The sequence below is a fragment of the Macrotis lagotis genome, chromosome 2 (assembly GCF_037893015.1).
Source record: "Macrotis lagotis isolate mMagLag1 chromosome 2, bilby.v1.9.chrom.fasta, whole genome shotgun sequence".
In the NCBI taxonomy this organism is placed as follows: domain Eukaryota; kingdom Metazoa; phylum Chordata; class Mammalia; order Peramelemorphia; family Peramelidae; genus Macrotis; species Macrotis lagotis.
In genome coordinates this window covers 2,681,514-2,696,949 of record NC_133659.1, presented here as the reverse complement: position 1 = coordinate 2,696,949, position 15,436 = coordinate 2,681,514, and the positions used below count along the sequence as shown (strand labels likewise).

General features: G+C 42.5%; 1 protein-coding gene and 1 pseudogene across 3 annotated transcripts in view; one reads left to right on the top strand and one right to left on the bottom strand.

The window, feature by feature from the left end:
* The window catches only part of SLC44A5 (solute carrier family 44 member 5), a 380,222-nt gene that overhangs the window by 288,472 nt on the left and 76,314 nt on the right, over window positions 1-15,436 (bottom strand). The window lies entirely within an intron of this gene.
* LOC141510904 (macrophage migration inhibitory factor-like) overlaps window positions 848-15,436 on the top strand; it is a 38,657-nt pseudogene continuing 24,068 nt past the window's right edge.

Here is a 15,436-nt window from a genome sequence, read left to right as displayed (position 1 = left end):
AGAACCACTGAGCTGAGCCCTCTCGTTGTTTGGGGACGGCTTTAGTCAACAACATGTGGGTGGTCTTCTTTAGCACCTTTAATGTTCTGCTGATCAAGCCATGTCCAATCATGGCCCTTGTGAGGCTGTCACTCATGTGATGGGAAGAATGACTACTCCTCCTGGGCTTCTGGCATCCTAAGAGCTATTGGCTGCTGACTCAACACGCTATCCACAGGAAATGTTAATAGGATCTTAAAGATAAACAAAAGGCCCAGGGACAGTGGAAGCCTTAATACAAAGAAGTCATCAGAGGGATCTAAGAAACTCTCTGGATAGCTTCTCAGTTGCAGAAATGAATAATCAGAGCACTAATGAATTCTCATTTAAGTCTAAGTAGAGGGGCAGTGACTTGGTGCAGTGGATAGAGCACTGACCTTGGAGTTAGGAGGATGGGAGTTCAAATCCAGTCTTAGACACTTGCTACTTACTAGCTGAGTAGCCTTGGGAAAGTCACTTAACCTGATTGCCTGGCATCTATGGCCATCTCCAGTCCTCCTGATCCATATCTAGTCCCTGGACCCGAGATGGCTCCAGAGGAGAAAGTGAGACTGGGGACTTAGCATAGCCCCCTCACCACCACCCCCATTCAAATCCAATTCATGTCCTAGATGCTATGTGTATGTCATGCACACATGTGCATATGTGTGGTGTATTGCCTAAGTGTGTGTCTACATGTCTTGTATGTATGCACCTGCATGTGCATGTTTGCACGTCTGTAGAATGAGATGCCTCCCAGAAAGGTGGGCACAGATTCTTTGTGTTCAGTGTGATATCCTGGCAGGATAGAGCCAGGGTAAGGGGCACCATGGCTACTACTGCCCGTGACTGCTTGGCCCAGGTGACGCTCCGCCTATGGGGTGCAGAGATGCTGCCCTGCATTGGGAGAGGGATTTCCCTCCTCCTGGGGTCCCCAACACCAGTGAAATCCCAGGCCCAGTGTCTGGGAGAGTGCTGGGAGAATGTTCCCAGTCTGACTCAGCAATGTGATTTGTGACAGATTGCAATCCTGCTCACCCTGGAGCCCTGGCACAACAGCCATGCACCAGGTATCAGAATCAATCAAGAAAGATGAACTCGGTCAGAACTTCCTGCTGTAGGGAACATGCCCCCCTCTCTTCTCTCTCACACCATGGTGGGGCTGGGCAGCACTCAGGAAGACCACAGTTCAAATCTAGCCTCACTGGACACTTGCTCACTGTGTGACCATGGGCCAGTCACTTCATCTCTGCCTGTCTCAGTTGCTTTAACTGTTAAATGGGGATAATAGCAATGCCTTTCTCCTATTGGTTGTGAGGATCAAATGAGATAATATTTGGAAAGCTCTTAACCAGTAGCTATTTAACAAATATTTGTTCCTCCTTCCCTTTCTTCTGTCTTTCCTTCCTTTTTTCCTTTCTCCCTCCCTTCCTTCTTTCTCACTGGTGTCATTTCATGCCCTGCCTCCACATCTGCCATGCCCAGAACCCTGCTCCTGCTCCAATTTGCTCCTCAGAATCCTTGACCTCTTCCAAGATCAGTTCAGGTACAGCTTCCTGTGGAGAGGCAGAGAGGTTCCCCACATTCTCTGCCCCCAAGTTGTCAGTGCTCTCCTCCTCCTCAGTCCCAAGCCTCCCAGATTTTCTTGGTTCCTCCTCCATCATCTTCATTCATTTGTGCCCTGACTGTACTCCCTCAGTAGAAGGTAAGTTCCCCTAGGGCCCCTCTTTTACCCTTGGTGCTAGTCCAGGTCAGGAAAGGGAAGTCCATCCTGTGCCAAGAGGTCTGAGAGTCAAACAAGCAATCAATCATTTCTTGGATGATTCCTAGATTTTAGATGGAGGAGGACAAAGGAAACAATTCAGATTCCCAAAAAGTTTCTCTTCTAATGGTAGAGAAAAGCATGTCCATCAATACAGATGGCATAATAAGGAGTGAACAAAGATCCACACATCCCAAGGTGTACAGGATGAGGAGTTTTGGGAGGAGGGCCACTGGCAGTTGGGAGGACTGGGGGAAAGAAGATGGGGTTTGGGATGGGTCCTAAAGGAAGAGAAGGACTCTCTGTAAGGGGGAGCCAGGGTCTTTAAAATATGTGGGATGGCAATCACCAAGATGGGAGATGGGGTTTTGTGGACTGAAAAGACTGACAGGGGAGGGCCCTCTTTTTAAAAGAAGTTTCTGCTTGATCTTTGAGATGATGAAAAGTCACTAGAGTTGAGTTGATTGAGGAGGCCATCACTCATGTTTAAAGAATATTTACTTTGTCAGTAATATGTTGGATGGACTGAAAGTGGGATAGAGGAGAGGTGGGGAAGCCAAGACTGCTGCAGGCAAGGAAGATAAGGTCAATGCAGAGACACTGTGGCTAGAAATAGGGACTTAATCTTTATGTTTTCCATTGGATTAAAGATCAATAAAAAGTCTCAAGGATAACCACCTACTTCCTTCTCATCTCCTTGATCCTCCCCCTTGGGATGTATTGCTTCCTCCCTAATTAGTCTCTGGGGCTCCCATTCCATCTTAGGAGAACTGAAGTCAGAACAAGGGGTGGGTTTGGGCTTTGGATTTTTGCTTGTCTGGGTTTGGTTTGGGGGACCACCATCCCTTTTCCAACCTTCTCTGTAGTTCCTTCAGAGTCCTCTAAGATGGTATCATCACATTCTAAGTGGCCAGGTGATTCCTGGAGCCCAGATGCACCATCTTTAACTTGAGGCACCTCCCGCTTGTGGATTGCATGTGGAGTGACTTCGACTAGGTGAGCCACTCAGTGAGAGAGTGCCATCTTACTGACTTCTCTGATGTGCTTCTGCATCAATAAGTGACTCATTAGAAACCCCTCCAAGATCACCCTCCAGAGCCTTCTGGGACCTTTTTGATCTCGCTTCCCCTGATGGCTTTTCTCTTCTATCTACCCTTTTTCTAGTTAGTTCCCTTTAAGGTCTAAAGTGGGCATCACAGGTCTTGTAGTGGCTTCTGTTTCCCTTTTGTCCCAGACCTGTGGTGTTATCCAATTCATTTAGGGACCTCCCAGTATGGTAACTCCATCCATAGAAGCAGATCAATAATCCCTCTGACCTTGAGAAGCTTAGCAAGTCAGTCACCCAGGGGACTGAGAAGGCTAACATTTTCCCAACATCATATAGAGTCGGGATATATAGAAGTATGATCTGAAGTGAGACGCTCCTCCTGACCCTATCCATATACCACACTGCTGCTTGAGATATAGCCAAGAAGTCAGGAAGAAGCGAATTCAAATTCAGCCTCCAATTTCTACTAGTCATGTTACCCTGAACAAGTTACCCTCCTTGCCTCAATTTCTTCAACTGTAAAATGGAACCAATAACAATACCTACTCTCCAGGATTGTTGTGAGGATCAAATGAGAAAATGACTATAAAGTAAATAGCACATATAACAAATTCTATAGCTATTATTATCGTTATTATTATCATTTTTGTTAATAAGGTTCTTCTGTCTTACTACTAGCTAGGACATTTATATGCTATTCACAGGTGTTTCTTAGAAGAATGGGAAAAGGAACTTACTAGGAAAGAAAATCCGAATGAAATTTGTTCTCTTTGGATTTTTCATAGACGGTAAGAAAAAGAAGGAAAGAAGGGCAGCTAGGTGGTTCAGTGGATAGAGCACCGGCCCTGGAGTCAGGAGGACCTGAGTTCAATTCCCGTCTCAAACACTTCATAATGACCTAGCTGTGTGGCCTTAGGCAAGTCACTTAACCCTATTGCCTTGCAAAAACCTAAAATAAAAAAAGGAAAGGAAAAAGGGAAGGGGGAAGATATAAATCATCAATTACCCAGCTTCTCTGAGTGTTATTTCAGATTAGATCCAACTTTTCCCAGAAATGGAGATGCTGGTGCCAGAGAAGAGAAAGGATGAAACTGATAAAGCAACCTGGCTGATGTCCTGGTGAGGTCACCTGCCCTTGGCAGAGCTTCTTGACTTGGTTTCTCTCCTTCCATTTTCCAGATGCATGGGATTATGTGAGAATAAAACCACTTTGGATTTGATATTTTGTCTTTCTACTTGAGACATCAATCAGATCTTTTAAAATCCTGTTTTTTCACTCATATGTTACAAGATCACAGGAACCAAATTCCATTTTTCAACCACAAATGCTTTGAACAGCAACAAGGTTTAGCCTCTGACCAAGACTTGGAACACACAATCAAATCAAAGCCCTTTCCAAATAAACAATTCTAACATCATAGTGTATTTAGAGAAAATGTCCTCAACTCTTAAGATAAAAAATGATCCATTTATAAATATTCTGTTATTGTACATACAAATCAAAAACCTAGATCACTTTGAACTAAAGAGAGCTGATTGACTCCAGAATCAAAGGTAGATTCCTCTTTTTTTATACTTTTAAAGGCTTTCTCGCCTTCTTTACTGGCCTGTCCCCCTCCATACACTCTAGAGATGGCAAAGTCACAACGTGCTTAGTGATCATGTGATTCATAGAGCCAAGATGCACCACCTTTAATCTAAATTTTCTCCCTATTGACTGTAGGATTCCATGTGGAATGACCTTTTCCTGCTTTCCTAATCTTACATCTCATTCAAAGTCCCACTGGTGACCCTGGTCTCCTTCTCATCTGGCTTTTTGAGTTATGGACTCCATCTCCTAACTCCATAAGACCTCACCAGAGGTACCTCCTGCCTGGAAGGCTCTCCCTCCTCATTTCTATCTCCTGGCCTCCCTGGCTTCCATCAAGTCCCTGCTAAAACCCTATTTTTGACCAAAAGTCATTTCTGGTCCCCTTTTCCTACCCTCTGAGGCCATCTTCCATTGACCCTTTGTATGTCCTCTCTGCTTAGTCATCTACACAGGTCTCCTCCACTAGACTGGAAGCTCCCTGAGAACAGAGGTGGCTTTTATATTAGCGCAATGCCAGGCACACCATAGAAGCTGACCCCGCACTTACTAACTTGGGGGGGGGTCCTTGTAGTAATTGAAGAGCTGGGTTTGGAGTCCCAAAGACTCAGGTTCACACTCCACCTCTGAAGAAGAGGATCAGAAAGAGAAGGTGTCCCTCTCTTCCCAACATACCTACCATTCTGACCTACAGGTGAAGTCCAGAGGGCCAGGAGTAGAGAAGAGAAGAGAAAAGTGACTGTGACCTGAGCCCTTTCTCAAAAGGAAGGAACTTTCATCAGTGCACACAGAGAGAGAGAGACCTGGGCTGCTCTGCCCAGACTACTCAGCCAGTAGTCACTCATCCTGACTCTGATGTGGCCTCTCTTGTCTTCTCAGCAACCCTCCTATATTATGACAGCCACCATTGGACCCATTCTCAAAATAGGGCCATGGCTTCTCCAGGGCTGGGCTCTGCACCTGCTAGGGCAGCCCATAGGTAAAAGTAGTTCTTGTGGCTGTCATTTTATACTGTGAGATCCATCTGAACTTAAAATCCACTAAAAACCCACATTTTTTTCAGTCAAACCAATGAAAGGCCATGACTCCCAGCCCTATTGATTTTTTTTTAAGTTTCTTCAAGGCAATGGGGTTAAGTGGCTTGCCCAAGGTCACACAGCTAGGTAATTATGAAGCATCTGAGGCTGGATTTGAACTCAGGTACTCCTGACTCCAGGGCCAGTGCTCTATCTGCTATGCCACCTAGATGCGCCCCCCGTTGATTTTTGAAATTGTTTCACATTTGCCTCAATCATCACTTCTCAGCATAAATGCTACCCTTTGAATCTGCCCCTTTTTTTAATCCAAGTGTAAGATATTATCTTCATCCCTATTAAACTTCATCTTACTCATTTGGACATAGTGCTTGAGTCCATCAAAGTCAAATCCCTTCTTCTGCTGTCCAGGGACTGCTCTACCCAGCCCCTTCCCCTTTACTTTTGAGTTGCCTGCAAATCTGAAAGATCTGTCACCTACATATCTACCTATATCAGAGTTCCTTAAACCTGGAATGTATGAACTCTTTCAGGAAATTGTGTTTTGGGGATTTTTTTGGGTTTTGGTTGTTGTTTTGTTTTTCTGCAAGGCAATGGGGTTAAGGTGACTTGCCCAAGGTCCCACAACTAGGAAATTATTAAGTATCTGAGGCAGAATTTGAACTCAGGTCCTCCTGACTCCAGAGTCAATGCTCTTTTGACTGTGCTACCTAACTGAGCCTATTTCAAGGAAATTGGTCTCCAGTGTATTTTATTGTATGCATTTAAAAACATTGTTCAGAATAGAGGTATCAGCTTCACCAGACTGCTAAAGAGATCCAGAACAGAACCAAGAAATCCAAATCACTGAGAAAATGCCCAAGGACAGGCTCCCGACACACTCCCAGGCAGACCTTTTTCCCAAGATGAAGTCAGACTAGGAAATGATAATTACCCTCCTTTTGGGTCCAGCCTTTCAGCCAGTTCCAAATCCCTCTAATTATTCCATTGTCTAGCCAGCTTTTCTCCATTTTGACTACATGAATAGCAAGAGAGACTTTATACAATGCCTATAACCGAGGCATCCTGTATCTGCCAAAGATCTGCCGGAGGAGTAACCCTGTACAAAAAAAAGGAAATCACATCAGTCAGCCATGACCCACTCTTGGTGCATCCAACCTGTCTCTGTGTGATGGTTGTTTATAAATGTTCACCTAGTCCCTGATCATATGCCCTAGAAGATTGCCAAGAATCAGAGGCAAGCTCTCTGGTCTATGTTTCACAGACTTCCTTGTCGTCTTCCTTTCCAACAATAAACCAGAATGCTTTGCCTAATTCAGTCCTGCTATTCACAAACAAGCATTCTTTGATGGTCAGGGATAGACCTCATCTGGCCTGAATGAGGCAGCCTCAACAAGCACAGATAACCCTTTCTTAGCATCCCCTTCCTATTCTGGAGCATCAGCTTCTACTGGTCCTTTTTGGTTTGTTCACCATAATTCAAAGTTTGTCTTAGCAGAAGGAACAAATGAAATGTGTCAAGCAGTTCTGCCTTCTCTCTGTCATTTTACTGACCTCCCCCCCCATTCCAGGGGGGCCAGAATCCCAGCAATTCTTTGATCTTCCTCTGCCCCAAGATAGCTCCTTCCCCTCTGACCCCAACCCCAGATTCTTGATGCTCTTCTATTTCCCTACCAGCCCTGGCTAACTTTAAACTTTGATGCTAACAGGACTGGGCCAAACTGTCTTTTAGTATCTGTCCTTACTTCCTTCAGAATCTAGAATAAAATGTTTGGCAGAAATTAGATCTGCAGCAACATCTTACACCATATACTACAATAAGTTCAAATGGCTACAAAACCTGAATGTAACGGGTCACACCAAAATAGCAGAGAATGACCTCATGTGTCAGAGGAGAGGGACCAACCTTAGCAAGCAAGAGGAGCTACATAGACACAGACACACAGACACACACACACACAAATTTAAGTTAAAGAAAACACTTCTGCACAACATCAATATGCCTAAGATTAAAAAGGAACCACCCCCCAAAAGCGATGAAAGACAGAAGAACAATACTGAAAGAACTACTTTTTGAGGTAGCAAAAAAGCTAGAAACCAAGTAGGGAATCTGTGAATAGGAGGGCAGCTAAACCAAATGTGGCATATAAATGTGTAAAAAGCATAAATTAAAGAATTTGGAAAAGTAGATGAAATGACAAGAGTGATATAAGTAGAACCATGAAAATTGTGTGTGTGTGTATGTAGCATAGATATAAAATGATTAGGATAATATAAATAGAATAAAAAGAAAAAACAGACACTAGTCATTATATAAGTAATGATAAGGACCAAGTTTAATTCCAAACAAGAGATGAGGAAATGTGACCTTCTTCTTTTCTGTCCAAGGTGGAGCTAGAGGTATGCTATATCCCATAAACTCTTGGAGCCAGGTGATGTGCTGCAGTTTTGTGGATCTGAATCCTTTCTTCCCCTTGTCACATGAGATGGCTCAAAGGGGAGTGGGGGGAAAGGGCTAGACTGGGAATAAATGTAATATAAAAATAAAAGTCATCAAAATATGGGACAAGAAAATTAAAAAGAAATAGGTTAAACTTTTGCAACATTTCAGAAAACTATCCACAATATCACTGACAGGTTGTGAATAAATGTGAATGATGAAAAATAAAAATAATCTCCATTGACTGGTGAGTCCTCTGCCCATGTCACTCTCTTAGAAAACTGTCTCCCCATCAAAATTAGTTCTCTTTGTGTCTCTAGAATTTTTTCCTTTGACATTTTCCCATCCCTTCAGGGTTGATTAGGGCATGCAAAATACTTTAGAGGCATTATTTAATTTATCACTCAGCCCAGGGAACTGGGTAGTAGAAATATTATTGTGTCCATTGTACACATGAGGAAATTGAGGCTCAAAAAGGCTCTCTGTATTGTCCATGGTCACGTGGCAAGTGTTGAAGGCAGGATCACAAGCTGCATTTCTCCTGACTCCAAGCCTCAAACTTGGCCCCAGCATTTTTCCTGCTTCCACTTGGGATGGTCTATCTCCATTCAGGGAGCCTTAACTCACCAGGCTCTAGGGCAAGTAGAAGATTGCCCAGACATAAGGGCTGAGATTTTTCTGCACGGCTTCTACTTCCTGTACACAGAGCTGACCAAGACAGTCGTCTAGTCTCAGGACAAACCAATCTACCTCTACATTGCCAAGTACAGTTATAAGAAAATTATGAGGCTGACCTATAAGCAATATGTGGGGGGAATGATGATGATTGATAATGATGATGATGATGATGATGATAACTTTGGTCCTGATCCCTAGGTTGAACTTCAGGCATGCATTCTGGTGAGTATTTAAAAATCATGTCAACTTTATTCCCTTCTAAGTAAAACCAAAGACTTCACAAAATTGAGCATCCCCTAGAAATGTGGTTTATTTCTGGACCTCAGCTTCTTTCTCTAGAAACCAAAGGGTTGGACTTTGCTATTGAAGTTATATTTGTGTGCTTTTAAAATGAAAGAAGGGAAGCTAGATTTTTATTCAATAATACTAACAGACATTTCTGTAGCACTGGAAGGCTTGTGAAAGTGCTTTATAGACCTCCAAGCACCTAAAAGGGAGTTAGGTTCCTCCAAAACTTGAGGAATAAAGTCTAAACAGCCCTCTATAAAATAGCTTACTTTTAGGAAGTGATTGTCATAAAAGTTTTCCTCCTTCCGAGTCAAAATTGGACTCAATCCAACTCCACTCATTGAGTCTAGTTCTGCCAATTTGGAATTAAACTGACAAAGTTGAATATTTCTTCTACAAACCACCCCTATCAGTGCTGAAGGAAGACAACTTTCTAGCTCAGCCAAGCCTAAAGATCCCAGGTCTTTTCTCAGTTCCCTTTGGTGATAGACTCAAATTTTCTTGTCATCTTGCTCAATAGCCCTTTTGTCAATTTTCTTTCAGCAAATGTGGCCCCAGAATTGCCCAGAATAGAGCAGGTGTGGTTGGAGATTTACAAATAGCATTCCGGCTTCATGCCATTGATCCTCACAACAACCCTGATTTTATATTATAATCCCCATTTTACAAAGATGGAAACTGAGGTTGAGAAAAGCCCATAGAGTGAGCTGAAAGGGATCTTAAAGGAAATCTAGCCCAAATTCCTCATTTTGCAGATGAAGAGACTGGGACCCAGAGAGACATGTCCAAAACAATCACATAGGAAAGAGCATAGGTGGGATTTGAACCCACAATGCTCTTTGAGCTCTGCTATGCTTCCTATCATAGAGGGAGATAAATTTAAAATGTCAATAATCACATGACTAATGCCTTTGGCAGAATTTGAATCCAACTTTTCCTGACTCCAAATTCAACACCCTGCCCAATATTCCATGATGCCTTCAACCATGCTCATTGTTGGCCCGACCACATGGCCACAACCAAAGCACCACAACCACCTCCAGAGAGCACACACTATTATAAAAAGCATGATATAATAGTAATATCACAGTGGGGGATAGGACTCGTCTAGTAATTCTGGAGAAAGAGAAGGAAATCTAACATTTATCACATTTGATCTTCACAATCCTCTGAGGTCAGAAACTGAGGCTGAGAAACAGTGACTTGCTCAGGGTCATCTAGTTAGTATGTGTCTGAAGCTGGATTTGACCTAGATCTTCTTCCCTCCAGCTCTGCACTACAGGAAAAACTCCACATTGGTCTTTCAAGGGGCTTGCAGCTGAAGGCATGGTCCAGAGGTTCCAGAAGACAACACTCCACCACCATCCTCCTTGGTTCAAAGTTCATTTACTGAAAATTTGACTAAATGTGTTTTTTTGTGATTCCTGGGCAGTTTTTACACATCTGTACTCCATGCTGAAAAACAGACAATGCCTAAGACTCCAGTGAACAATGCTGCTTTTCTTTTTTTTGAACTTTGCTCTCTCCTTGTTTCAGATTTCTAATTACCCTCCTGGTTCAGCCAGGTCTCTTATTCTAATACTATCTAATGACGCCAGGAAAAAAAATGTCAACTCTCACCCAGAAATCTCGTTAGTATTCTACAGATTAATTCTTACTTTTATCTCTTTTATCTCCAGTGTCAAAAAAAGAAGATTTTTTTAAAGTCTAATTTGGGAAGCAATCCATCTCTTTCAATATAATTAATTGGTAGAACAGATAGTGCTGGGTTGGAATCTAACTATGCCAAATCATGTGACCCCAGATTAGGTACCTAAATTTTCTAAGATTCAGTTTCCTCATCAATTAAATAAGGATAATAATAATAATAATAATAATAATAATACTGATCTCACAGTTTTGTGAGGTGCAAATGAGAGAGCACCCAGAAATTTTATTCCCTTATCCCACAACTGGCATCCATAGGGTCCAATGGATAGAGAAGGGGGCTTGGAGTTAGGAAGACCTGATTTCCAATTCTTTCTCAAACACAAGTTAAAAGAAATGTTCAAGTCACCTAAACTCCATCAGTTTTGGCTTCCTCTTTGGTAAAACATAGAGGTTGGATTAGATTGGTTGCTAAGGACCCTTCCAGCTCAAAACTTATGACCCTAGAAATGCACTAGCTTGTTAAGTATCCTGAGACCAAGCACTGGTCCACCTCCAGCACGTTTCACTAGGGAAAGCACTATGATGACTCATCACTTACTTTTGCTTCACCTTTGTTTGCCATTCAATTCTTTTACCTAATTTTATATTCAATTCAGAACTAAAGGGAGAGCTTCATGCATTGCATGAATATTTCAAAATCAAAATCTGTGAGAAAATCATCTAAATGCTTCAATTCTGAAAAGTCATGGGATAAGAATAGAGACTGGACCTGGAATTTTATTGGGAAAAGAAATCCCCAGACAGCACAGGCCCAAATCATAATCTGTAAATTTGAGGGATGATAATTGATGATGGTGATGATGATGGTGATGGCAGTGGTAATGATTGGTTTGCAACTTGCTTTCCCCATTAAAGGAGGGGGAAGTGGAAGGGAAGGAGAAAGGGGAAGGAAGGGAAGCATTTCTAAAGAGCTTACTAGGTGCCAGGAACATGTTACAAATATTATCTCATTTGATCCTCCCAACAACCCTGGGAGATAGGTTCTATTATTATTCCCATTTTATAGTTGAGGAAATTGAGGCAAGGATGCAGTGTGACTTCAAAGTCTGTTGGGTCCAAGCTACTTGCCCAGCTCAAACTGTCATTATGTGTTGAAGGTGGAACTTGAGTTCAGATCAGCCTGACCCCAAGACCAAGCCACTATGATTACCTGATACAAGGATTCTAATGATCAAAATGATTGCTGTTATTCCCTTCATAGTTATTTGGATGGGCTTGAGAATGCATAAGAAACTGTTGTGTGTTGGAATACTGTAAACTTTCATCACCTGGTGTCCTCGAGCACCAAAGCACTATTTTACTGGTTGACTGGAGTGTGCCACAGGAGTGGAAGTGGACCGGGGACTGGGTAGGATATTTCAGCACTTGTATTCTGGTAAATAAATGGAGATCTTGGAGATCTTGGAGAATTTGTCGTTCTTGTTTCCCGCCCCATCCATGTTCACCTGGGTAAGGATAAGCTAGCTGGCAGGAACCCAACACACCCTGAGCTACTAGTCTAACAGGAACATAACAAGAATGTACTTCCATGTTGTCTAAATGTATATAGATCTATACTCTACTTTTCTTATATCAGGAATCATTTTAACAATCTCACTAAAATTAGTTAACATAAAGACCCTAATTTGTTCAGGCAAATTCCCCAAAATCAAATTATTTCTGGTCCTTTCCTCTTTCAATGCATATACTGAGAAGAAAAAAAAACCAGATGCTTCATTCAAATAGGGAAAATTGATACCAAGAAGCTCAAATTTCCTGGCTGGGCAGTTTTATATATGACATGCACATGGGATTTTTTTTGTTTGGCTTTTTTTCCCCTCTGTTTAGAATAAAAAGTCAGGGGGCTATTGTTTAGTATGCCACATTCACCATTTCTCATCCAACCAATGGAGCTCTCTCGAGTTCCTTTTCCTTTTAAGAAAATGATAATGGCCTCCAGTGTTGATTAGAATCACTGAACATAATGAAAATCTTCCATTATGTGGCATCTGATGTGTGTTGGCACCTTTCTCTTTTCTATGGGTGTTTATATTTTGCTCCTATGCTATCTCTCCCATCATAGTTATGGTTTTTTAAAAGGTTTCTAAATGATCATTGATTTTCTTATTCCTTTTATTTTCATTGGTGAACAGATTAAAGGCACTGTGCAGGGTGAGGGGTTGTTGCTGGGTGATGTTTTTGTGTTTGTGTTCTTTTAGTCCCATTCCCATCTATCATCTTCAGACTATAAGAGAACCAGATCAGGAAGACTGGGAAATTAACACACTGAGTCTAGATTGGAAAAACTTCAAATGAACCAAAAGCATCATTGTCCTCTTGAATGACCCTCCCATCTCACCCAGAAAAGCTGCAGTGTATTTTGTTGGAAATATCCAGAGTAATAGGAAAAAACATGGGACTGAGACTCAGACAAGAGATTGTTATTTTATCTCCCATCTGCTCTCCATGAGCTTCAAGGACTAAGACCTAAGAAATGGTACCCATAACAACAGCAATGATGACAATAATAACTAACATTACTAGGGCATCTATTTTGTGCCAGATAGCATATTAAAGGCTTTACAAATTTGACCTATTTGATACTCACAATAACCTTTTGAAGTAGGTACAATTATTTTATCAATCTCCTTTTGCAATAAAGGAAATTGGGGGCAACAAGGTTAAGTGACTTGCCCAAGGTCATACAGCTAATCAATGTCTGCCATTTGGCTTGCAGTTGGGTCTTCCTGACCCAGAGCTCTACCCACTGCACCTCCTAGGGTCATCAAGCCTCAGTATCCCTGCCTATTCCCAACTTCTTGGGAATTTATTTGGATGAATCAGATAATAACAAAAATGTTGAGGGTCATAGTATGGGCAACAGAACAAAGGCAGATTGGGAATCCCATAACACAAAATGGAATCCCAGCTCAACCATTGGACATGCTCTTGGCATCTCTATTGGTCTCACTGTTCTCATCTGATGCCCCTTCTCCCCCTGGGTTATGATCTTAAAATTGATAAACAGAAATGCAAAGAGATATTATGATTTACTTAGCACAGGATCAGGCACCATTGACCTTGGAGTAGAGAGGGCCCTGAGTTCAAACCCAACACCCAACCCTTCAAAGTTGAATGAGTTCCTGGAACCTCAAGTGCCTCATCTATAAAATGGGGCTAAAAGGGGAATCCACTAAAGAGTGATATTGTGCTCAGAAAGTGTTTTACAAGCCTCACCAATGTCAACCATTATCACTATGGTATTGCTTGTGTATATGGGTGCTCATTCCTCCCCTAGTGTGAACAGCCAAGTCTCAATAGACAGTCTTCATCGGTTGTTCCCAATCGGTTGGTCCTTAGGACACTTGTCTGTCCTAAGGGACAAGAGATGAATGGATCACTCCCATCGAAGGGTCAGAGAACTAATCACCCAAGGCTGGAATCAGCAACTCCTGAAATTATCTCTTAGGAAATGACACAGCTGTCCTCTGCCTTGGCAGAAATCATGGATCTTTGGAAATTGCAGTACAGAAGAAAATGGTGGAGAAACAACAGCGATCCATGCTCTGCATGGAGGAGAATGAACCCCAGGGCCAATAGGAAGGAGGGAACAAGACAAGGTCTGGAAATAACCATTCAGTTGGTGGCAGGAATGAGAGCCAAGCATCAGACTGGGAGTCAGGAAGGCCAGAGTTCAAATCCTGACCCTCTGATTCTTCCTTACTCAGAAGTTCTGGCAAGTCTTTCCACCTCAGTCTGCCTCCATTCCTCCTCTATAAAAAAAAATGAGGATTAGAACACCTGCCTCCCAAGTGTTCCCATAAGCAATGAGCTAATTGTGATTATCAATATTATTAATATTACTATTATTAAAGACTGGAAAAGTCGATCAATGCCCACATGGGCAGTCTGGAAGGCCAAGAGGAGTTTGCATTTTCTCCTAGAGGAGATGGGGAGCTATTGAAGGTTTTTATTGGGTCAGTGCAAGGGTGGGAGCCCCATTCAGACTATTTCTGGAGCTCTGGGAAGCCTGGATAGAAAGTAGAAAGTTGGGCAACCCCCTCATCCAGAGCAGAAGAAAGGGGGTGGCCATCGCCAAGGGTGCAGGGCAGAACAGTAATAATAATAATAATTGTTATTGTTGAATTATTACCCAGGGCACGGCGAAGAAGAAGAAGAAGAATTACTAGCATTCTGTGGCAATTTACAATTCACAAAGAACTTTTCATATGTTATCTCATTAAATTCTCCCTACAACCTCTTGGGGTGAGAGATAGTATTAGGAAATTGAGGGAGAAGATAAATGACCTACCTGGGGTCTACACCATAAAGAGATAGGAAGGCCTCAGGTATAGCTGGTGGTAGCTGAGAGGAGCCAGACACAAGAAGGCCCCCAAGTGCCCAAGTTTGAGGTTGGACCTGGGTTGGACAGAGATGTCAGGGGCCTTGGACAATGCCAAGGCAGCTGGGCAGAGGAGGATCACCGAAGGGTGGACAACTGAGACAGACGTAGAGGTAGAGGGATCTGCAGGAGAAGGAGAAGCTGAACAAGGAAGGAATGTGGGGAGCAGTCCAGCAGAATCCAATTCCATTCACATTTATTAAGCCCCTACTATATACAAGAGGAGATAGGAAGTTTAGAAAGCACAGAGTTTTTCCTTCGCAGCCAGAGTCAGGATAGCACAGAAGATCAGGACTGAAATCCTGTCCCGACATAACTGAGTGACCTTGGACATATCTCTTCATCTCCCTGAGCTTCAGTCTCTTTGTCTGTAAAATGGGGATAAATCAGTCTTCTTGTCATATCTCCTTTTATACCTGATTTGATTGACCACAAGTTTGTGAGTCGCAAAGGTAGGATTCGAACCCAGTTCTTAAATTATTGCTGGGC